This window comes from Dromiciops gliroides, chromosome 1 (genome assembly GCF_019393635.1).
Source record: "Dromiciops gliroides isolate mDroGli1 chromosome 1, mDroGli1.pri, whole genome shotgun sequence".
In the NCBI taxonomy this organism is placed as follows: domain Eukaryota; kingdom Metazoa; phylum Chordata; class Mammalia; order Microbiotheria; family Microbiotheriidae; genus Dromiciops; species Dromiciops gliroides.
Window position 1 is genome coordinate 162,447,566 of NC_057861.1, and position 14,726 is coordinate 162,462,291.

Consider the following 14,726-nt stretch of genomic DNA (forward strand, 5'->3'; position numbering starts at 1 on the left):
AAAGATGATTAAAAAAATTCAAGAGACCTGAGTTCTCATTCTTGCTGTGGCACTAATTAGCCAGTGATTTTAGACATGTAGCTTCATCTCTTTGGGATTCTGTTTTCTCTTATTTTTCCACATTTAAAATGAACTAAATGATCTTTGAAGTCACTTTCAAAACTAATATTCTCTTACTTTAATTTCCTCATTCCTTTTTCAGTTTAAAATTCCTGATTTAATATATACTTGGGGAGCGGGGTAGACTTATATTTTTTTTTAACAGAGTGGATTTTTCTTTCTTTTTTTTTGACAGCCTTTTTCCTTGTGCCTTCTTAATGAATCAATTAACAGTCAATCAATAAACTTTTACTAAGCCCCTACTATGTGCCAGGCACTGGGAATACAAGTACAATGAGTGAAACAATCCCTATTTGTAAGGAATTTACATTATAATTAGAGACAGCAATTATTGAATTATTGAAAATGTATATAAACATTTATTAAGCACCTATTGTGTGTCAGGCCCTGGGATAAGTATGTATATAGAGTATGAATATCAAGTGAATAAATACAAGTAAATAAATCCAAGGTAATTAAGAAAGGAGGCTGCTAGCATTTGGAGGGATCAAGAAAGACTTCGTGCACAAGTTGGTATTTAAGATGAATCCTAAAAGAACAGAGGGACCCTAAAAATTCCATAATTTTTATATTGGTGTAGGAACTATAGGTAGGCAACAAAATATATATGTGTGAAATAAATAGCACCATTTAAGTCCAGGAAGGAGGGCAGATTTTTGACCTCCAAATAAGCAATATTTTTTATATGTTTATTGCATTGGTTAGAAAGACTAGATGTGTAAAATGAAATATTTCATGGAGTAGCTGCTGAATTAAGGATATATCTAAGCAATCTATATCAGAAGTAAGGATCATAAAATTGGGAGTAAATGTATTGGAAAAGTAGTGTTAGAAAGATCATGAATTATGCATGAATTGGGGGAAATGAGATTAAGAGGACCACTGACTAAAGGTCTATTCAAGTATCATAGTCCTTTGAGAAATAAGCAACATGATATCTAAGCAGGCTAGAGACAGGCAGAGTCACTTAGTGGAACCAATAGAAGCCTTATTTTCAAACTTATTTATATTTTCAGGCTGTAGAATCTCTTGGGGCTAATGAAATCCTTGTGTTTATTGCCAGCACAAAGTTTTCCTCCTCAAAACATTTTATAGTCCTATAACTGGGGATAAAAATCAGCATAAAGTTTTGAAAATAATTTATTTTAAATTACATTAGGAGGTTAGAGTTATAATAAATATGTGATCTTATAGGTCATGATAATTAATTCTTCAATTTTGGGCAGCTAGAAACTAAGTTAAATTTCAAACATCACAGTGCATTATAAGTTAACTGAACTGACTATCAATTTGTGTTTATGCACTGTTGAAAGGAATTGGTGATGGGGGAGATTGGGAAAGACATTCTGTAACAAAGTCAAGAGAAAGAGATTGAATGGCCAAACTTGTTGAGAAATCCATTCTTCTTTGCTTCACATTCAACTTTAGCACAAAGAACAAAACATCATACATCATAGATTTGAAACTTTTTGGACAAGTGTGGTGGCAGTTTGCATCAATTGCTGTGGCTGTATGGTATTGACATGGGGATTGGGACTATTAAAGTTTAAGATGGACAATTAGCTATCAGGACAGACGCACCTAAAAAGCAAGGGGAAATTAAGTTCTATAGCAGGAAAGTCAGTTAGGCATGGATATTACCTGAGCTAATACTGAGATAACTCCAGAGGTCAGAAATATCATTCCAAAAGAAAATCCCTCTCACCCCTGACTCTCAGGAAGCTTTTCCCACCCCCCAAAGGGAATTTACCATAATCAGGTGGTCACCCCCCCCAACCCCCCCACCATCCATCCTCTATAAAGGCTCTGGCCTCCCTTCCTGTTGAGGAGAAACGTGCTTCAGAGAATCATGTGGTCTTTAAGCCACTTTCTCCCCTCAAGGGGAGCCTTTGACTTCCTGGCCACTTTCTCTAGCCCCTAAATAAAAGACTATTTTATTCTAATTAGATTGTGTGCAAGTAGGTGTAATTCTTGAAAAGGAATACCTAAGGACACCCACCATCTATTTCCTCTAAGTCTGGGGGATTTGGAATCCAATCTGTTTGAATGTAGGCTCTATAGCTGTGTGGCCTTAGGAAAGTCACTTTTACCTTTCTTTCTGGTTTATTTTATTTATTTATTTATTTATTCATTGATTGATTGATTGCAATTAATCAATGAGGGTTAAGTGATTTGCCCAGGGTCACACAGCTAGTAAGTGTCAAATGTCTGAGGCTGGATTTGAGCTCAGGTCCTCCTGAATCCAGGGCTGGTGCTTTATCCATTGTGCCATCTAGCCAGCCCCCTGGAAAGTCACTTCTACTTAAGAGCTCTGATCTGTGCAATGATCAACCATGATTCCAGAAGATCAGCGTTGAAGAATGCCCTCCACCTCCTAAACAAAGAGATGATGGATTAAATATGTAGAATAAGACACAATTTTGGGCACAGCCAATGTGGAGATTTGTTTTACTTGACTATATGTATTTGTTGTAAGAGTTTTATTTTTGTTTTTCCTTTTTTCTGGGGGAGGATAGTGGAAAGAAGAAAAAAATGCTTGTTAACAAAAAAATAGGTAAAAATAAAGTCACTTCATCTTCCAGGGCTTCCTTATCTGTAAAATTTCCTTCTCCTTAAAATTAGATCTTGTGATCTCTACCCTATCACCATGCTACTTACTGGCTACTACTGTAATGACTACTTAGTTTATATGGGCACTGGGGATGCCATCTATAGTCATCAAGGCAGACTCTACAAGATAGAGAAGTTGTGAAAGGCAAAAATGACACAGAACAAGAAAGGACTATGAAGAAAAGGAGAGAGGAGGAGTTCAGACAAGATGATTTCTAGTATTGTTTGCAGAGCTAGAGAGAGAATACAGAAAGAACAGTATAATCTCTGAAACTATGGCGATGACAAAGCTGCAAACTTGAAGTCTGCAAGAAAAAGGCTAAAATAAAATATTGAGAAGCTTTCTAAGTCATTATTGGTCTATTGCCTTTAAACAATCCATATGAGATTTATAGTGAAATGAGGGTGAGAAAATAGTTTAGATCTTAAATTCTTAGAATTTATGACTGGAAGGTCCCTTAGAATTTATCTAGTCCAACAGCCTCATTTGTGAGTTAAGAACAAAATTAAGGAAACTAAGAGCAAAAGAAAGTAAGTGACTAGCCTAAAGTTCTACAGTTGGGTAAGAACAAAGTCAATTTCCGGCTCTTATGAGCTTTATTCATTACTCCCACAATGTCCCTTTGCTTATGTGCATATTTCTCATCTGCAGTCCTGGGTACCTTGTAACACAGGTTTATTAGTCACTGATTTTTTCCTGCTAGATCCTTCCCCCCATTCCCTCCTTATTCTCTCTAATAACTTTAATTTTTTTTTCTCCCACCTTATTATTCATCAAACATACCAGACCTCCTCTCCCCTTTGGTTCATTATATACACAATGAATGACAGTAATTGACTTAAATATTTTAGTATTTCTACAATCTCATTGATTTGTATTCTCCCACCAAAACTGCAGATTATAATCCAAGTCTTCTCTTCCTCTTGGACTCTCATCTGTGTCTTCCCACACATCTTCCCACCCAACATATTGGAGACCTTCCTCTAGTTAAGGAACTCTTAATCTTGACTAGGGGTCGGTGAACTTGGTTGTTGTTGTTTTGTTTTGTTTTTTAATTTTTTTCTTTCTTTCTTTTCTTTTTGAACTTGTCTTTTAAAAATATGGATTTAAAAAATAAAATAATTTTAAAAGCTATTATTGAATAATTTCTTTTTTCTATTTTAAAATAATTTTATTTGTAAAAATTATTGTTGATTTATTTTTAACGTTCTTTTCTTTTTTGAAGTTCCAAATTCTCTCCCTCCCTCCCACACCTCCCTTGCCCACTGAGAAGGCAAACATTATACCAGTAATACATGTGAAATCATGTAAAACATTTCTATATTAGCTATATCTCAAAAAATATGAGAAAATTATACTTCAGTTTGGCCTCAGAGTTGATTAGTTCTCTCTCTCTCTCTGAAAGTGGATAGTATTTTTTCATTGTGAGTTCTTTGGAATTGTCTTAGATCATTGTATTGATCAGAGTAGCCAATATTATTACAATGTTGTTACTGTGCATAATCATCTTCCATTTCTCACTTCACTTTGCATCAGTTCATATAGGTCTTACCTTTTTTTTTCTGAAATCACCCACCTTGTCAATTCTCATAGTACAATCATATATCATATACCATCACAATCATATGCTACAACTTGTTCAGCCATTTACTAATTGATGAGCATTCCCTCAGTTTCCAATTCTTTGCCACCACAGAAAGAGATGCTTCCCTTTCTTTTGATCTCTTTGGGGTACAGACTTAGTAGAGGTCAAAGTACTAGGTCAAAGAATATGCACAGTTTTATAGCCCATTGGACATAGTTCCAAATTTTTCTCCAGAATGTTTAGACCAGTTCAGAACTCCAGCAATAGTTCCTTAGTGCATGTATTTTCCCTCATCCCCTCCATCATTTGTCATTTCAGATAGGTGTAAGGCAGCACCTCAGTCATTTTAATTTGTATTTCTTTAATTAATAGTAATTTAGAACATTTTTATACGACTATAGATAGCTTTGATTTTTTTTCCTGAAAAGTGCCTGTTTATATCCTTCAACCATTTGTCAATTGGTGAATGGCTCTTATTTTCATAAATTTGACTCTGTTCCTTATATATTTGAGAAATGAGGCCTTTATTAGAGAAACTTGTTATAAAATTTTTGATATTACTTCATTGTCTATGGTACCTTTCAGCAAACTGTAGTTTCTCTGATTATTTTAATTAGGTCTGTTTTTACTTCTGACATTATGATTGCCACCCAAGCCGTTTTTTACTTCAGCTGAAACACAATAAATTCTGCTCCAGCTATTTATTTTAACTCTACGGCTAACTTTCTGTTTCAAGTGTATCTTTTGTAAACAATGTATTGTTGGATCCTGGTTTCTAATCCATTCTGCTATATGCTTCTGTTTTATAGGTGAACTCAATCAATTCACATTCATGGTTATGATTACTAACTATATATTTCCCTCTTTTTTTCTTCTACTTATCCTCCTCTTCTTCTTCCTCTTCCTTCTCTCTCGTTCTCTCTCATTCCTGTCCCCCCTCAAAAGTCTGTTTAGCTTCTAACCATTGTGTCCCTTAATCTGCCCTCTCTTTTGTTACACACTTCCCTATTTTTAAAATCCCCTTTCTCTCCTAGTTCCCTATTAGGTAAGCTGGATACTCTTGTGTGTGTGTGTGTGTGTGTGTGTGTGTGTGTGTGTGTATGTGTGTGTGTGTGTGTGTGTGTATTCTTTCTTCTTTGAATCAATTCTGATGAGAATGAGATTCAAGCATTGCCCTGCCATCTTCCCCTGCACTATAAAAGCTCTCACTTGTGTGCCTTTTTCATGTGAGAAAAAAATCCCATTCTATTCTTTTCGCTTCTCCTAATACATCCCTCTTTCTTACTCCTTCATTTTGTTTTAGATCATTCCAACATAATCAATTTGCACTCATGTCCTCTGTCTGTATAGACTCCTTCTAACTGCCCCAATAATGATAAATTTCTTAGGAGATACATATATCATCTTTCTATATAGGAATGTGAACAGTTTAACTTTATTGAGTCTCTTATGATTACTCTTTCATGTTTCCCTTTTTATGCCTTTCCTTCTTTAAATAATTGGCATTTATATGGCACTTTAAGGTTTGTTTCTACTTATTATTTATTCACTTATCTATCATCTATCTATCTATCTATCTATCTATCTATCTATCTATCTATCTATCTATCTATCTATCTATCTATCCATCCATCTATCTATTTGGTTTTTTGCAGGGCAATGAGGGTTAAGTGACTTCCCCAGGATCACACAGCTAGTAAGTGTCAAGTGTCTGAGGCTGGATTTGAACTCAGGCCCTCCTGAATCCAGGGCTGGTGCTTTATCCACTGTATCACCTAGCTACCCCTTTTTAATGCTTTTCTTGAGTCTTATATTTGAAAGTCTAATTTTTTATTTAGCTCTAGTCTTTTCATCAGGAATGCTTGAACATCTTCTATTTCATTAAATATCCATTTTTTCCCCCTGAAGGATTATACTCAGTTTTGCTGGGTAGGTGGGTATTGGTTATGCTCCTAGCTCCCTTGTCTTCTGGAATATCATATTCCAAGCCCTCCAATCCTTTGATATGAAAGTTGCTGAAAGTTATGTGATCCTGAATGTGGCTCCATGATATTTGAATGGTTTCTTTCTGGCTGCTTGCAATATTTTCTCCTTGACCTGGGAGCTCTGGAATTTGGCTATAATATTCCTGAGAGTTTTCATTTGGGGATCTCTTTGAGAAGGTGCTCAGTGGATTCTTTCCATTTCTATTTTACACTCTGGACCTAAAATATTGGGGCAGTTTTCTTTCACAATTTCTTGAAATATAATGTCTAGGCTCTTTTTAAAAATTATGGCCTTCTGATAATCTAATAATTCTTAAATTATCTCTCCTGGATCTATTTTCCAGGTAAGTTGTTTTTCCAATGAGATATTTTGCATTTTCTTCTATTTTTTCTTTACTTTGACTTCTTTTTGGGTTGTTTCTTAATGTCTCATGGAATTATTAGCTTCCATTTGCCTAATTCTAATTTCTAAGGAATTATTTTCTTTGGTGAACCTTTGTGCCTCTTTTATCATTAGGCTAATTCTTCTATTTAAAGAATTCTTTTCATCAGTAAATTTTTGTGTCTCTTTTACCAAACTCTTAAGTTTCTTTTCATAATTTTCTTGCGTCATTATTATTTGTTTCACCATTTTTTCTCTACCATTCTTATTCCTTTCTTTAACCTTTCCAGAATTCTTATTGGGCTTGGGTCCCATGAGAATTTTTCTTTGTGGCTTTGCTTGTAATTATTTGTATATTGTCTTCTTCTGACTTTGTGTCTTCATCTTTCCTGCCACCATAGTAAATTGTTATGGTCTCATTCTATTTTTTTTGTTGTTTGCTTATTTTTCTAGCCTATTTCTTGACTTCAAACTTTATGTTAAAATTGGGCTCTGATGACATGGGAGCGAGGAGGCATTGTCCCAAGCTTTTTTATGCTCTTGTTTTCAGAGGTAGTTTTGTAGGTTTGCAAGTTTTCAGTTCTTACAAGGTAATATGATCTGAGGAGAGGTATGGTGGTCACTGCTTTTTTTGGGGGGGTGTTTGGGCAATGAGGGTTAAGTGACTTGCCCAGAGTCACACAGCTAGTAAGTGTCAAGTGTCTGAGGCTAGATTTGAACTCAGGTCCTCCTTAATCCAGGGCTGGTGCTTTATCCACTGTGCCACCTTGCTGCCCCTATCACTGCTTTCTTGGTTTGTGATCCAATCTTTACCCAGGAAGGGTCCCTGTTCCCCTGCAATTACAAGTTCTAGTGTTCCTTTTCACTCTGGAACTGTGGCCACATCCCATGATCTCCTCAGCCATAAGCACTAGTGTTCCTCTCTCCCTTGAAACTGTGATCAGGGCTCCTACTTGCTTGTGACTTATCACAAGTGCTCCTCTCAGCCCTAGCACTGTGACCCATAACTGTTTATGGGCAGTAAAGCTTCCAGTCAATTCCAACTACACCCAGTGCCAGCAAAGGATCCCCTTGAAGCTCCTTCTGAACAGCCATCCTCCCCCCTTATTATCTTCGAGCTGAGAGCTCCCAAAGCTGCTGACATTCTCAAGGCTGCCTCCAAGGCCTGCTACTGGTGCTGCCACCACACGAGCCTAAAAATATGTTGACAAATATATTTCAGTAAAATCGGTTCCATTTGGAATCTTATGGATTTTATTTTATTCATTTAAAAACATTGTTCTCAGAAGGGGATCCATGCTACAACAAAATGTCCAAAACTCTTGTTCTAATCTCTTAAAGTTATAAGGTTGCCAACACAGCATATAGGCTGTCCATATGTTATCCCACTCACCTGCTACATGAGAAACCCATCTGCTTTTCCAGTCATATCTCTCTCTGATGATATCTTTTTTTTATGCACCTTGTACACAATTTGTCATTGGTAATATAATCCAACCTACTTAGGCCAACCATGTATCTTTCCAGTGCCTATGATTTGGAACCTCAAAAGATGAAATTACATATTTCATGACCATATGACATAAACAGAAGAATATTGGTATTTAAAAGAAGGTGGATTGTTTGAGGGAAAAACTTGGAATTATTGAAGCATCATAACATCTCCCAGATGCAATCCATCCTGCTCTCTTCCCCCTATTCAGTTCTGGACTTTAGTCTTTGTTCATCTGCAGTGTCTGTCCAAGATATATGTGTGCTGCTAGAACATTTTATTTACTGTAAAAAAAAGTACTTGATTTGGTACTGTGATGAAATGTACTAAATTTGATCATTGACAACGCTATGCTAAGGTTTAGTAAAAAATCCAGCAATTCAGTTAAAGAAGAAGAATCCAGCTTTCCAGACCAGAATCCAGCTTCCTCCTGATGACATCTTACCACTCCAAGAAGACAAGAGAACTGAGAAAAGACTTCCAAAGACTTAATTATTTTTTACTGTTTCATCAAGGAACACCTGTTCCTAGAAGAAACAAAGGGGGGAATGTGATGAAATAATGGGATTTAGCAGATACTCAAAGACCCACCTGGAGATTAATCAAGACTGAGGCTTTGAAAAGCCAGGGTATTATTATTCCATGTCATCACTCTCCATGCAATACTCCCATTTTGCCAGTTAAAAAACCCAAGCCTGGGCCAGATGGTAAACCTGTTTATCGTTTTGTGCAAGATCTTAGAGCGATTAATAATTATGTTATTCCTAGACATTCCATAGTTCCAAACCCGGCTACGATAATTTCATCGATTCCCTATGAATCTACATGTTTCACAGTGGTAGACCTTTGCTCTGCCTTTTTCTCCATACCAGTACATGAGGACTTCCAATATTTATTTGCTTTTACCTGGAAAAATAGACAGTGGACCTGGACTAGACTCCCACAGGGATTTGTAGACAGTCCCACATTATTTTCCCAAATTTTACAGCAGGATCTGGCCTCTATTACCTTTAAGGGCTCCATACTAGTACAATATGTTGATGACTTACTTTTGGCCTCTCCTAATGCTGAAATTTGTCAGGAAGATAGCCGTCACTTACTGCTGGAGCTGCACAAGAGAGGACACAAGGTTTCCAAGACAAAGGTACAATGGTGTTTGCCCCAGGTAGAATATTTAGGATTTATTTTGGCTGCTGGAACTCGCTCTGTCTCTTCTAAGCGAGTCCAGGCCATTCAACAACTCTCTGCCCCCACTACTAAGAGGCAGTTGAGAGCCATTCTGGGAGCAGCTGGGTACTGTAGACAATGGATACCCTCTTTTGGTGAAATTACTAAACCCCTCATAGCTCTTACAAAAAGTTCTGTTCCAGACATTTTACAGTTGGATCCCCAGCATCTCTCAGCCATAAAAGAATTAAAACGGGCCTTGTTATCAGCACCTGCCCTAGGACTGCCAGATTATAGTAAGCCTTTCACTCTCTTTGTGCATGAACAAAGGGGGGTGGCTTCTGGAGTCCTGACTCAGTCACTGGGGCCTAACCAACGTCCTATAGCCTACTATTCAATTCAGCTGGACCCTGTAGCGGCTGGAGCGCCACCTTGCCTTAGAGCAGTGGCGGCCACAGCGCTTTTGGTAGAAAAAGCCTCTGATTTGGTCCTAGGTAACCCTCTAACTGTGCAATGCCCTCACGAAGTGGAGGCTCTCTTACTACGTCACAGGACACAAGCCTTTTCAGATCAAAGGCTGGCTAAGTATGAAATAACCCTGTTAGGTAATGAGAATATCACTTTAAAACGCTGCACAGTTCTTAATCCAGCAACACTACTCCCTAACTTACCATTCTCGGGGGAACCGTTACATGACTGTGCTTCTTTAGTTGATATGGCTGAAAAACCCCGTGATGATCTTTTTGATACACCTTTAGAAAATCCTGATCTTGTCCTCTATACAGATGGTTCCTCATTTATGAGAGAGGGAACCCGTTTTACTGGAGCTGCTGTAGTTTCTGATTATGACACCCTCTGGGCAGCTTCTCTGCCTTCCCATTTTAGTGCACAGGCTGCTGAACTTGTGGCTCTTACACAGGCCTGTAATATAGCTAAAGATAAGAGTGCCACCATTTTTACTGACTCGAAATATGGCTTTGGCATATGCCACTTTATTGGTATGATTTGGCGTCAACGAGGCTTTCTAACATCCTCGGGCAAGGCTATTGCCAATGGGGACCTTATCAAGGACCTCTTAGATGCCCTAAAACTGCCTTCTTCCCTAGCCGTTGTACATTGCCCTGCCCACACAGGGAATAGTGATCCTGTTTCAAAGGGAAATGCACGAGCCGATTCTGCAGCCAAGCTAGCTGCATTAGAAGCTCCTGAACATGTATTTAACCTTTCACCTTCTGAGGATATTCCTTCTAACCTAACCTATGACGATTCTGAAGTAGAAAAGTGGAAAAAGAAATTTAAGGCGAAACAGATCAATGGCATCTGGGTGTCTCCGGAAGGTAAGCCATTTCTTCCCCGGAAATTCTACCACCAGGTATGCCTCTCTGTTCACAGAAAAGGCCATTTTGGTACACAAGGCATTGTAGACTCTATTAAGAGAACCTGGATAGCACCAGGTGTGACTAATACAGCATCTCGAATCTGCTCGGGCTGCTCCACATGTCAGTCTTATAATCAGTATGCTTTTAAGGCCAAAGCTTATGGAGGGCGTCCTCTAGCATATACACCTTTTGAGCACTTACAAATTGATTATATTACTATGCCAAAAGCAGGACATTATAAATTTTGCCTTGTTATAGTTGATCAGCTCACTAGGTGGGTGGAGGCCTTTCCCAGCCCCCGAGCCACAGCTGCCTTTGTTGCCAAAATTCTTCTTAAAGAGATAGTACCTCGTTTTGGCCCACCAGCCCGCATCGATTCTGACAAAGGCACACATTTCACTGATTCGATTTTATCCCAAATCTACTCTTTCTTGGGAGTGACTCCAAAATTCCACACGCCCTACCATCCACAAAGTTCAGGCCAAGTCGAACGTATGAATAAAGAGCTTAAGAGTATGATTGGCAAATTATGTACTGAAACCCATTTGAAATGGCCTGATGTTCTACCATTGGCATTATTCTATCTACGAAGTAGACCAAGAGGAGAACTTCATATATCTCCTTATGAAATGCTTTTTGGTCACCCTCCTATCCAAGCTAAAACTTTTTCCCCAGTTTATACATCACTGGTGGGAGGTGATACTTCTGTTGCTTCCTATATACAGGAATTACAGACCAGGCTACGTGAACTCCATGAGGCAGGAGCTGTGGTCCAGGCAGGACCATTAGACTTTTCATTGCATAACTTCAACCCAGGAGATAAAATATATGTAAAGAATTTTCAGAAAACCAGTGGAACTCAACCTGCCTGGGAAGGACCTTTTCAGGTATTATTGACAACTCCTACTGCCATTAAAATTGGTGAAAAAGACTCATGGATTCATTGCTCTCATATAAAGCCTGCACCATTCATAGGTGAAGAGATTTCAGATAGACCTGAGGTAGACGCTAAAGAGGTAAAAACCCTAAAGATAGCAACTGTTAAAGAGCAAAGAGAGTTCAGAGGAAAAAGGCAGTTCCCATTTAATAATCCCACTGATCAGTTAAATGCTTTGGGACTCAGTCTTCGTAAAGTATCAGGAGACGGAAATTGCCTTTTTAGGGCTTTAGCAGACCAGCTAGAAGGTCACTGTAGAAATCATCTCAGACACAGACAAGAAGCTGCTTCTTATATGATTAACCATAGACAAGAGTTTGAGTCTTTTATAGTAAATGACTCCCCTTTTGAAGAATATGTTGATGAATTAAAGAAATTTGGAAAGTGGGGAGGAAATGATACAATTGTAGCATTTGCTAAGCAGCATCAGCTGAATGTTGTGGTTCATCAATTAAATCAGCCTTTATTGAAAATCAGTGGCACAGACAAAACTGATGCTACAGAACTCCACATTTTCTACCATAAAGAACATTATGATAGCATTAGAAAAATTAATGACAATTCAGAAACCCCTGCCACTTTGACATGCACAGAATTGGAGAACCAGTTGAAACAATGTGGCATACCCCAAATTCTGACTGCTTAAATACTTTAACCTTAACAAGCTTTTCCTTCTGCAGGTAAACTGCTTTTTTGTTTGTTTGTTTTTTGAACCATGAGTTTAATGAGTCTGTTTATGGTATTATGTTTAAAACCTATTGCTTGATTTATCAATGGACATATTGAATATTGACTCATTTCTTTTTGATGAAATTGTTTATCACTTTAAGTATCTGTTACTGTCATACTAGATAGAGAATTCATGTATAAGATAATGTGTTTACTTGCTAAAAGATTATGTAATAATGTCTAATATTATCAGTCATTTACATTCATATATCATTTACATGTCATTGTCACTATGTACATTGTGGGTATGGTTTGGAATTATTGTATATATTACAAGTACATCATCAGTTATGCAGCATAACATGCATTTTTACCATCATACTGTCTTTGGTGAAATTAATATGAGATTTATAAATTATGGAAACTTATCATCTCAGAGACTAACTGCTCTTACAATGAGTTTGATATAGGCCCTGTAGAGAATATATGTACAACAGGAGGAGAGACAGGTACATGTAAGTGTATGGTTTGCTTATGATGGCAACTATATAGACCACAATTGCTGGACACAGTCCAGTTTCTTCCTCTCTCCCTTCTAAAAGTTTTCTTTTTCTTTCACTAAGTCTGATGGCATAGTCAGAATCCATCCACCTATGGCCTACTGGATGTCTCGAAACCATGAGATGTGGTATGATAACCTTTCCATAACATTTTCAGGTGACATAAACACGTTACTAAATTTGGCTTTGATCCAGACACATGGTGGTAAGAAGTGTTATAGATTGCATAACTACCTCAACTCTCTATTATATAAAGGAGGGAATGTAATGGAATGTACTAAATTTGATCATTGACAACGCTATGCTAAGGTTTAGTAAAAAATCCAGCAATTCAGTTAAAGAAGAAGAATCCAGCTTTCCAGACCAGAATCCAGCTTCCTCCTGATGACATCTTACCACTCCAAGAAGACAAGAGAACTGAGAAAAGACTTCCAAAGACTTAATTATTTTTTACTGTTTCATCAAGGAACACCTGTTCCTAGAAGAAACAAAGGGGGGAATGTGATGAAATAATGGGATTTAGCAGATACTCAAAGACCCACCTGGAGATTAATCAAGACTGATTAAATCAAGTGAGAGTAATTGACTGCTGATTAAGCCTACTTCAAGTTAATTGGATTGTATCAAGTTAATTGGATTGTGATCATACCTGGCTATCCCTTAAGAAGGTGTAATTCTCAGAAACTAGACTGTGAACTCAACTTGAGAACACCTTCAAAGACAATGGATTTGGATGATGCCAACCAATAACCTTGAAGCAGTGTGTAAGGACCGCCTCTGTTCCAGATCTATAAATAAGCTTCCAAAAACAGCTTGGGAAGGAGTAGCCTTTTTTTTACCGGCTTGGCGGGACTCCTGGTAGCGCGGCACAGACGGTCTGACTCACTCCAAAGGTGGCCTAAATCGGTTTGGTGAGTTTTTATAAGGAATATAGACTAAGCCTAGATTTAAGACGATTTGTACTGTATTTCTATTTTCCTATCCTTCTAATCAACAACACCTTGTATACAATAAAGGCTCTATCTAGAAAACCAGAAGCTTCTTCCATTTACTAGTCTGGGAGATAAATTAAGGGAAGGGTTAAGTAGGGGAGATTTATGATCTAATATCCAATTTTAAATCTCACAGTACTTAAAGGCTTTTCTCCAAAGAGGAAAATATATTCAGATATTAAAATGATATTTTATTTCTAAATGATGTACCTATTGACAATAGCGAAGGTAATCTACTGAAAGCTATGTAGGGAAGGATTGTAGTTATCCATAAACTGAATTATCTACCTGTGAGTAATTGAAAGATGATTTTATTTTAGACAGCTTATCAGCCACATATGTGCTAATATAATAAAGGTCTAGCCAATTAGCCCAGTTCTTATGGGCATATTCAGTATACTGGGCTGATGTAATCTTCCACATGTATTTTGGAGTATGTGCAGACATTTTTATAACTGATCCTAGTTTGTTTACCATGCAGTGAAGAGACTCTTTTTCGATTGGCTTATGGAGCAAAAACTGGGGTACATTAAAAAGGCACTAGCCAATCAGGGTCTGAACCATGGTCAGTCTTTTTCCTTCCTGTCTGAATCTAGCAAGATAATGCTATAAGAAGAGAGGCCTTAGGTCTTCCTCATGAGTGAATATGGGCCTCTGTTTCTTCCCTCCTTGTATTCATTCTTTCCTATTTTAGGTGAAGGAAATGGAGATGAACTTGGAAATGTTGAAAGGTCAGGAGAGTAAGCCACTAGGAATTCAAGAAATAGAGGTTTGGGGGCAGCTAGATGGCGCAGTGGATAGAGCACCGGCCCTGGAGTCAGGAGTACCTGAGTTCAAATCTGGCCTC